The following is a 9,844-nucleotide window of genomic DNA, read 5'->3' as shown; positions in this document are numbered from 1 at the left end:
ACCCATTGGAATAAACTGTGACCAAAGCTCATGTGAGCTCCATGAGAAACTGAATCCAACAGCTTAAGAGGAAGTAAATCTTGACAGCAACCTTGTGAGTGAGCTTGGAAGTGGGTCCTTATGGTGGGGTCTTTAGATGAGATTGTGACCACGTGTGACCCCGTGTGGCCCTGTGTGAGGGCCAGAGGACCCAGCTGAGTTATGCTGTGAGACAATGACCATGCGTTGTTTTCAGTTGCTAAATCTTGGAGTAATTTTTTACACAGTAATGGATAACTAACATATGCAGTGCAAGAGCTTAACACAGCATCTAGAACATAGAGGGCTCCGAGTAACCTTAAACATTGCTCTTTGCAGCAGTATTGGAAAATTCTGCTACTGGTAAGGGGCTCTTGTCCTACACCAGAGAAAATCTCCAAACCAGGTGCTTGTCAATGGCCTTCATGAGTTGCCAGGATTAAATCAGACTCACTTAAGTGGAGGCACAAGATTTTTAAATTACACATCACTCCTTTCCTGGGAGATGGCACTTGCCTGTTCCCCCAGAGCAGGGCATCCTCCCATCCTGTCATTCCCATTCCAGCTAGTGCCCCGTACATCACACTGTGAGGCTGCCCATCCCACCTGTCCCAGGATGGAGAGCCATGGCTGACCTGAGGGGCAAAAGCAGTGACAGGCCCGAGAGTAAGGTGTAATTCGCCATAGGTCAGCGTAGGGTTGGTGTTTTCCTCTTTTTTCAGAAGTTGGCTCTCCTCAGAGGGGAAAACTAGTAAGAAGAATCCATACATAATGGAGTTAAGCATCTGTGATTGTGAAACCAAATCAATTATGAAATCTAATCAATCGCAATGTGCCTTGTCAGGGAAACAACCGTGTTAACTAAAGGGGGTGGTTTTGCATCATTTAGAGGGAGGGGACTCCAAGGAGTAGTGATTAGTCAGTGTTTTTTCGGTCCTGTTCAGGGCAAGGGACCTGTGGCTGACAGAAACATCTGCTCTGCTTGACAGGCAGGTTCAGGGGAGCTGGGAGCATCGGGCCATCATAACTCACCGACATGAGCCATCAGGAAGGGCCTGCTGCTCTCTGGTGCCAGGCCCCTGCTCACCATGCAGACTTCCCATAAGAAGAATTCTTATTGGAATTCATTTTCTGTGGCTGCTGGTCTCCTACCGGTAGACGTGAAGTTCTGGTTTTCTCGGAAGTTAGAGTTCTCTGTGGAACTAATGAACTGCTGTTCTGACTTACTGATCAGGCTCTTGAGAGTTTGTGCAGCCTGGGTCAGCCTCTGATCTCTTGGCACTGAGCAAACAGAGCTGCTGTCTCTTAGAGAGGAGAGCAAGTACCTGGCCCAGTGGCTTCCCGTCCTCCCTCCCTCTCCAGTCTGTCTTCTTTTCTTCTCTTTTTCCTTCCTTCCACGTGCTGTCTACCCTCCTCCTAAACACACACACACACACACACACACACACACACACACACACACACACCTTCATTGTCTCTTGTAGGAATCATGGAATGCACTTGGGTTAAGCTAGAGGATTCTGGACCTGATGGAGTTTGAGTCCTGGTTCTATTGTTGAGTAGCTGTGGGCTTCTGGGCAAGTTACTTTAGGTTCTTGGTGACTCATTTATAAAACGGGAATACTAGCACTTGCCTCATAAGGCTGATGTCAGGATTAAATAAATGGAGCAGTGGTAAGGGCTTACTCACTCAACATTAGCTCAACAGCGAGGACTGAGTTCGGGCCTTGTGCCAGCTCTGTGTGTGGGCTGACAACGGTGACTTGGTGATTTGGAGATACAAAGCTGCCTCCAGGGTGCTTACTGGGAAGTAAGGGTGGCTGGGACATCAATAGTCCATCTCAAAGCATATCCTGACTGAAACGCTGGCTCACTGTGGGGGCGGGGGGATGCTGTGCTTTGGGGACATTTGAGTTTCATTGCTTTCTATTTCCTCACTGCCCTAGGCGTCACTGCCCAAATGTAAAGGGGTACAGCCTGAGGGTCCAGAAACCATGAGTGGGAGGGGGTGCATGAGAGGGGCAAATCCCAGGAGAAGCAGGGAGGCTAGAGGGGATGAGGTTTGCCTCTATCCCAGGGTCCCCATGCATCCTCTCCATGGATGACGAAGGCCAAGTCGCACATTCTCACCTTGTAAGTCGATGAAATGCCCAGGGGTGAAGGCTTCTGTCCTGATTTTTAGTTGCCACAGCCCTATTGGGCTTCCCAAACAGACAGGTAGTGTGCTGGTGAGGAGGTGGATATCACATGACTTTGGCACATCGGTGTGATGCTGGGACTGATGGTGGGCAGAGCATGGAGGCTGGCAGTGCCCAGGAAGAACCTGTGTCACAACCAAGAGTGAATGAAGACATGAAGACACATAGGTACAGGCCAGAGATGTGGGAGGGTGAGAGAATTCACCAGAGACAGAGTGGGGGACAGGACAGGCAGATAGACCAAAGACACTGCTGAGGGGATCAGGGGGCAAGACAGGAGAGGTCCTCCGTGCCATGTGGGTATCTCCCTGGCTGACTGGGAATTGAACCCGCACTGCAGAGGCTATGGACAGCTTCACAGTGCTGCGCTCACCCCACTGTGCCACCAGGGAGGCCCATATGGTTGCCTATTTAAGAGTCATGGCTGTGACTCACTGTTCTCTCCTAGTGTCTTGCTGTCCCTCTCCCCTGAACCTCTAATGAAGAGGTTAGCTATCTACATCTGCTCTTTTGAGACCTCTGTCATATTCCACTCTTGTCAAATGTATGAATTCTGTGTCTTTCTGATGTATTTTTATTTTTTTAAAAGATTTATTTATTTATGCATACAAGAGCTGGAGTACAGGCCAGAGGTGTGTGTGTGGGGGGCGGTGAGAGGATTCACCAGAGACAGAATGGGGAACAGAACAGGCAGATTGACTGAAGTACACTGCTAAGGGGAGCAGCGGGCGAGACAGGAGAGGTCTGCTGCGGCATGTGGGTTGCTCCCTGGCTGGGGATTGAACTGTGCTACAGAGGCTGTGGGCAGCTACATAGGCCGCTTCCCAACAACCTGTGCCACCAGGGGGGCTCTCTAATGTATTTTTAGACAATTAAAATGACATAAATCTATGGCAAAAGGCCATGTGTTTGCATGTATTAGACTCAAGTTACTCTCGGTGGGCAAAAAGCCTCTTCCATCTGTCTCCCCAACTACCTGGTTCTTATGCCCAAGACAATTAGTGTCCCCAGTTCCTTGTGAGACAGGAAAACCTTTAGTTACAAGAGACCAGGACTTTTAGATGTTATATTAATTCAGCCCTTCTTTATTGAGTACCAAGCAGGAACCAGGTGCTGGAGACAAGCGCAACAAGGACTGGTTTCTGTTCTCTGAGATCCCACAACCAGTTGGGGAGCAGCCAGCTCAGCCAACAATTACAATCTGATCCTAGAAAGGGTAAGTGGAGATATGTGTGAGGTGCAAAGGTAGCATCTAGGGGCCAAGACAGGGAGATAATCTAGCAACAGAGACAGAAAAATCCACCTTTGGGGCTTTCCATAGGCATTGGTGTGAGGGCAATAAAGAATTCTCTTCTTTTTTGATGAATTACTTTTAGATTCTTTCTCTTATCCTGGTCTCATAGAATTGAAGTCCACTTTGACCCATGTGCCAACTTAAAAAAAACAGTTTTTAAAAACATTTTAATTTTTTAAATTTTGTTTTTATTTATATATATTTTTGCATCATTGTTCATTTTTAAACAATGTTTGCTTTTTTGGGGGGCTGTGGTGATGGTGCATGGGTGCATTGGTGAAGGAAATTCTATGGGGACTATACCTGAGGGGGGTGAAAAAAACAGCTTTATTGAGATATAATTCACACACCATATAACTCACCATTTCAACGTACAAGTCAACGTATTTTTATTACGGTACAGCATCCCTTAATATCATCAATAGGTTCTTGGAAACTGTGCCTTTAAGTGAGTTGACATCTAACAAACCATTTTTATCATAAGTTAATTGATATAAACTAGAATTAAGTTCCTATATCACCCAAATAAAGATACAAAACACTTTCAATATTCAGCAATCATTTAGAGTCATTAATTTATTCATTTTTCAACCCAGCTATCCCAGTTCAGGGTCACTCATGACTCAAGTCTGCCCTGGCAGCTCGGGGCACAAAGGAACAGGATGCCATTCCATCTGGGGTGCTTCACGCACACACCCACACTCGCTCAGACTGAGATGATGGAAAATGACAATGAACCTCACAGGCACATCCTTAAGATGTGGGAGGAAACTGGGGTACCTGGAGAAAGTGCATGCAGACTAAGGGGAGAATGTACAAACTTCACACACAAAGTGGCCATAACCAGGAATTGATTTTTTCCCCCTTATCGTCAATGTTATAATGCAATGATGTTGAACAAAACAATTCTATTGAGGATCTGCCATGTATTCATAGAGTTGTGCATTAACATACAATCAATTTTAGAGCATTTCATTAGCTCAAAAGGAAGTCTCATATCTCTTAGATGCGACCCATCAACCTCCCTATCTCACCAACCCTTGGTAATTACTAATCTTCTTTCTATCTCTATAGATTTGCCTATTCCAGATATTTCATATAAATAGAATCACACAATATGTCACTTTTTATATCTGGCTTCTTTCCCTGAGCATAACTTTCTCAAGGCCCGTGCACATTGTAGCTTGTGTCAGCGCTTCAGTCTTTACAGTTCTTTTTATGACCAAATAATATTCCATTGCATGAATAGACTGCACTTCGTTTATCCATTCATCTGTTATGTTTGAGTAGTTTTTGCTTTGATTATTGTGGATTGAGCTGCTTTTAACAACCATGTACAAATTTTTGTTTGAAAGTCCATTTTAATTCCTTTGGGCATATATGTGGGAGTGGAATTGCTGGGTCATTTGGTAATTCTATATTTAACTTATTGAGAAATCACTAAATTATTTTCCACATTATCCATTCCCACCAGGAATGTTCATGATTGAGGGTTCCAATTTCTCACCTTCATGCTCTTAAAATTGGACTTTTAAATGTTCCCTCTGGAATCACCAACCTAGTTTCTCATTTTGCTGCCTGTGGACTTGAGATGCTCCTGAAGCTACTCCAGGTCTTAATCCCTACTTATTTGGTAGCAGACCTGTACAGAAGTTCTAAACTGTCTCTATCTTTAAACTTTGGATGTGTTCCCTACAGACTATCATATTCATTATCATTTCTAGAAAACAAAGGGGAAGATCTCAGGAAGCAGAGAAAAGAAGGTGGGGGTCCATACAGTAGCCACACTGACCCTAGGCTGCCACAGGGAAGGGCCCACTCTAGTTGCATCCAGTGGGTAGGAGTGGAATGAACTGGGGACCAAGGACAGTGACGGGCAAGCAGAAGGGTAAGGACCTTGTAGTTGTCCAAGTTCAAGCCAGGACAGAAAAGGAAGCCAGGTGGCTTCTGGAGCCACCAAAGAATGTGCTGCCCTGTGATCAGAGCAAGCCAGGAGCCCTGGAGCCAGGAAAGGGCAAGGTCAGGCCATGGCCTACACTGAGGGAGGCTAGTGCTGACTGTAGCCCCTGTAGAGCATGGCACAGAGGCTGCTGATTCTGGAGCCCGGCTTTATTTTCCATGTGCTGTGAGCCACTGAGCTTGGGGATGCAGAGGTGACTGCTGATGTTGGCAACATGTTGGCTGCTCCTAGTAGGGGCAGAGAGAAGGGGGTTGGAGTGCTGATCACCAGGAAGTATAAGCCATGGGGAGGGAGGTTGCCCCAGGATAGCCCACTCCACATTCCTGCTGTGTGGATGGCCTCGTCATCCCTGGAATGACACTCCAGTCATCCCTGAAGTGTGCAGTGTGGCCAAGCAGCAAGGCACTCACTGACTGACAAAGTATTTGGGTCAGAGTGCCTTTGGGAAGCCACTATTGGGGGCTGAGGCCATCTGCGGCTATTCTGGCTCACCCCTGCACAAGCTGGTAACTGACGTGTACATGTTCTGGCACTTCCTGGCCTTCTTATGTAGGTTGATCCACTTGATCCCAGTGAGGCACAAAGCTCTTTCCTCCATTTCTCCTTATCCAAGACTACTAGATTTGGAAAAACAACAACAACAACACAACAAACAAATACACCAAAGCAAAGGTTGAGTGTATGATGAATAAGTTTTTGTTGTAAGTATATTCCAACATTGAATATTTGGGATCTACTTATGCTACACAAGTAATTGTTGTCACTTTAAGTTTCAAATGTAATTGGCAGTCCTGCATTTTATCTGGCAACTATATCTCAGTTATCTGAGCTTTGTGCTGCATCATAGATAGATGAAGAGTTGCTGCATGACTATGTCTTCCTCCAGACAGTTATAAAACTGTTTGCTCCTGTTGGTCTCAGTGTGATTTTTGGGGATCCCATCATCAAGATGTGTGCTTATTTAATCCTATTCTCTATTTCCAGATTTGAGGTCAAAGACTCACCAATTCCAGAGCAGAGGAATACTTACGAAGCTGTGCTTTCAAACCACACCACAGACTTTCTGAAATTCTAAATATGTCCTGTGTCCGCTGGTCCCCTCCTTCTTTCTCTCATTATGGCTCACCATCTGCCCCCTTTAAAAGGAAATTTGCAGATTAACTGTTTCAGGGCCTCCTTGAGGAAGGGCTGCGACAACTTTCCACCAAGTTTGTATTGCTAGATATTGTGAGATCTCTAACAGATTCTCTCTATCAACACGTTTGGAACAGAAGTCAGGCCGGTTGCTTCTGGCTCCCAGGCTCCTCTTGAGGTGGTTTTTAGGTGGGAGAGACTTTGACCATCACCCAGACTTAGGGGTCCCAAGTCCTTTTATAATTACAGGTCACATGTTTTGACCAATATTTCTGTAATTTCATCCTTCGGAGCATTTGGGTGGAAGCCATCTGGTTGGCAGGATTTATTTATATTTGATTTTTCAATTAGGTCTAGAACATCTCATTTGTTTTCCACTATTTCATCTAATACTCGTGTCCTGCCTCCTTCAACACACACTTTGAGGGATTGGAAACTCTTTACTATACTTACAACTGCTAGAAGATGGTTTTTAGTTGATTATAGACTAGGTTCTACATTTGGTGGTGCAGAAAGCAAAGGTATAGAAGAGGCAGTTCCTGTCATCAAAAAGCTTATAGTCAGAAGGGAAATGACTGAGCTAGGAACATTTTCAGCTGAAAGTAACAGAAAGATTAACCAAAACTGTGTGAAACAAGTACAATTTTTTTTTTTTTTATTGTAAGTAGTCTGAGTGTGGGTGAGCGCTGATGTTGGTTTAATTGCTCAACAATGCCCTTAGGGATGAGGCCCTGTAGGTCCACCATTGTAGCAACTCTCATCCTTGCACTTGTTGCCTCATGATGACAAAATAGCTTCTGCAGTTTCAAGCATCATACCCATATTTGAGGAAGGAACAAAAAGCAAGGGTAGGGGCACCAACTATCACTTTATTGAGAAACGTGCCTTTCAGAAGCATTTCCTTACCCTTTTGTTCTCCCCCACCACACACACACACACACACACACACGCACACACACGCGCACACACACACACACGACTTGAATGAATCTAGCATTGACTACAGTTGTGTCACATGGCTACCCTAACAGTAAAAGACTGGAAATATAAGTGTTTTGACCTTCTAAACTCTTTGGTGAAGGTAGGCAATGTGGAAATAAGTGTTGAAATAAATATGCCTTGGCCAGCCAATAGCATCTGTCTCAAACCATACATGAAAATATTACTGCCAACCTAAGGCAGCCTCAGAGCCAAAGGAGTAATACAGATTTAGATCCAGTAAATTCCTTGTACTCCTGGTATCTTTTTTACATTGAATTTAGAAGAAGGAAAATTCCTTGTGAACTGCAGGTGGACATGAGACTTGAGTTATGCCAGGAAGTTAGAATGAAAATCAGACATTATTGGGTCAGGGACATTCTAAGCTGGGGAAATGATGGAAAGGACGGGGGTGGGTAGGTGGAAATTCATAGATATTTTGACATGTAGTGGCATAGAGTGGTGGGCTCATGCAGAGGAGAAATAACTGATTTTGGTTAATTTTCTGGATGCTGCACACCTGCCTTTGTCAGAATCTGCAGCTCACCTCAATGTACATGGAGAAAAGTTAGCACGGTTTGGGGAGCAGATGCCCAGGAAGGTCGGCTTCAGATGTGTCACCATACCCTCTATCAGCCTCTTGGGCGCTCTGAAATATGCATGCTTCTGATCTCTTTGGCTTCAACTCCAGTTTCTAACCTGATCCTTATTGGTGGAGCTCACTCTCCTGATCTGACCTCTGTACTCTTTCCCATTTCTAGAATGATTTCATTGCCCTGATTCACTTTAGGATATTGGCCTTTGTACTCAGATATTGACAATTATATTATTTCTCTGATTTAACCTTTTATTGGATCACTAACAACCCTGTTCACACTCATCAACTCTTGACAGCTGGCAACACTAAGGCTTTTACTTGAAATGTAATCTTGGCTACCATCTTAGCCCAGTCCTTCAAGTGGAATTGACAAAGTCTTTGGTCCGGCCCTTAGCTTTGAATGGTAGGCAAAGAATTTGTTCTTTATCTAATAGGCATAAAGTAGTCATTGAAATTCTTGCTTGGACACAGAAACATCAATCCAAAGAGCACCTGCACTCCTATGTTTATAGTAATACTGTTTACAATAGCTAAGCTTTGGAAACAACCCAAATGCCCAAAAATAGGTGACTGGATCAAGAAGGTGTGGTACATATACACCATGGAATGTTACTCAGCATTCAAAAAAGATAAACACATGCAATTTGCAGCAACATGGATGGCGCTGGAAGGGATCATGCTCAGCGAAATAAGCCAGAAAGAATAGAAAAATACTGGATGGTCTCACTCATAGCAGGAATCTAGAAGACTTAAATAAGGGACCAGGAAAATGAATAACTATAAGAAAGTGAAAATCAAAATCAACAAAAAACTATGAACCAGAGACACTCAATGGGGGGGTGGGGGCCAGGGAGGGGAGGGATTGGGGTCAAAATAAGGGGGTTGTAATTGTATGGGGAGTATAAAAATAAAATTTATTTAAAAAAAAAAAGAAATTCTTGGTTGGGAAAATCCAAATCAGGAGAAAACATCATCTTGGGAAATTTTCTTTGACAGAAACATTTAGAAGGTGCTGGAGAGATATAGAGAGGGGGGACCAGTCAGGAGCTGCTGCAGTAGCCAATAAAGATCTGGACCGAATGGGGGCAGGAGGGAGGGTTTACATCAGAAAAGCACAAAAGGATAGATCAGCACATTTTGGGACATGATTAGTTTGATTTGGGAAGAGAGGAAGAAACACAAGGGGAAGCCAATATTTCTAGCAGAATGATGATGAGTAATAGCAGGTGAAGCGCCATTGAACCAATTTTTGTTGCTTTGGTTTTTAAGAAGATGCATTTGGGGCCTCCCCTGGTGGCACAGCGGTTGAGCACTGGTCTGCAAAGCTGCCCGCAGCTTCTGCAGTGCCAGTTAGATCCCTGGCCACCAGCGATGGTCCCACATGGTGCGCAGACCTCTCCTGCCGCCCGCTGCTCCCCTTGGCAGTGTACTTCGGTCCTTCTGCCTGCTCTGCTCCCGGCTCTGGCTCTGGTGAATTCTCTCACCCTCCCACGCTTCTGACTATACCCAGTGCTTGTATAAATAAATAAATAAATCTAAAAAAAAAAAAAATCACCACTGGCAAAAAAAGCGAAACTTTTTTTTTTTTTTAAAGATGCATTTGGTTTTAGGTAAGCTTAATTTAAAGTGGCAGTGGGGCTTTTATGGAGGCATATCCAGTAACC

Source organism: Talpa occidentalis, unplaced genomic scaffold (assembly GCF_014898055.3).
Source record: "Talpa occidentalis isolate TD23 unplaced genomic scaffold, MPIMG_talOcc4v2.1 talOcc4.2, whole genome shotgun sequence".
Classification (NCBI taxonomy): domain Eukaryota; kingdom Metazoa; phylum Chordata; class Mammalia; order Eulipotyphla; family Talpidae; genus Talpa; species Talpa occidentalis.
This window is presented reverse-complemented; position numbering follows the sequence as displayed.